General features: G+C 40.7%; 2 non-coding genes across 2 annotated transcripts; one reads left to right on the top strand and one right to left on the bottom strand.

The window, feature by feature from the left end:
• Positions 1–181: 181 nt before the first annotated feature.
• On the top strand, positions 182–273 carry trnar-ucu. Its single transcript is given in 2 exon segments — positions 182–218; positions 238–273. It is a non-coding gene; the product is annotated as a tRNA-Arg (tRNA).
• Positions 274–779: 506 nt separating this feature from the next.
• trnar-ucu lies at positions 780–866 on the bottom strand. The gene is given in 2 exon segments: positions 780–815; positions 830–866. It is a non-coding gene; the product is annotated as a tRNA-Arg (tRNA).
• Positions 867–1,044: the final 178 nt, after the last annotated feature.

Genomic DNA, 1,044 nt, shown 5'->3' with positions numbered 1-1,044 from the left:
GATGTTTAAAGACTTACATTAATGATAGAAACACTGCATGTTGAATAACGCCCTTCATGCTGGAATTCTATTTTATAGGTTCATCTCTGCTGTTTGTTCGTACTGCATTTCTACATCGCCCAGTCGTAATGTTTCCCGCAAATCCAAGTAGATTTGAAGATAATCGAGAAGACCAAAATGTGGCTCTGTGGCGCAATGGATAGCGCATTGGACTTCTAGACTAGCACATGAGAAGTGATTCAAAGGTTGTGGGTTCGAGTCCCTCCAGAGTCAATGTTTAAAGACTGACAAGATAGAGACACTGTTTATACTGCATGTTGAATTAAGCCCTTCATGCTGGAATTGCTAACATCGCCTAGTAGTAATGTTTCCCGCAAATCCCGAAGACCTTGCTCTGTTGCGCAATGGATAGCGCATTGGACTTCTAGACAAGCACATGTGAAGTGATTCAAAGTTTGTGTGTTCGAATCCCTCCAGATTTGATGTTTAAAGACTTACATTAATGATAGAAACACTGCATGTTGAATAACGTCCTTCATGCTGGAATTCTATTTTATAGGTTCATCTCTGCTGTTTGTTCGTACTGCATTTCTACATCGCCCAGTCGTAATGTTTCCCGCAAATCCAAGGAGATTTGAAGATAATCCAGAAGACCAAAATGTGGCTCTGTTACATTAATGATAGAAACACTGCATGTTGAATAACGCTCTTCATGCTGGAATTCTATTTTATAGGTTCATCTCTGCTGTTTGTTTGTACTGCATTTCCTCTATAAAACATGACTCTGATGGGACTCGAACCCACAACCTTTGAATTACTTATTGATAACTAGAAGTCCAATGCGCTGTCCATTGCGCCACAGAGCCACATTGCTAAGTAAACATTCATGAGCATGACTGTTTAGTGCTAACATCGCCTAGTCGTAATGTTTCCCGCAAATCCAAGTAGATTTGAAGCTAATCCAGAAGACCAAAATGTGGCTCTGTGGCGCAATGGATAGCGCATTGGACTTCTAGACAAGCACATGAGAAGTGATTCAAAGGT

Source organism: Micropterus dolomieu, unplaced genomic scaffold, assembly GCF_021292245.1.
Source record: "Micropterus dolomieu isolate WLL.071019.BEF.003 ecotype Adirondacks unplaced genomic scaffold, ASM2129224v1 contig_10955, whole genome shotgun sequence".
NCBI classification, from domain to species: Eukaryota; Metazoa; Chordata; class Actinopteri; order Centrarchiformes; family Centrarchidae; genus Micropterus; species Micropterus dolomieu.
This window is presented reverse-complemented; position numbering and strand designations above follow the sequence as displayed.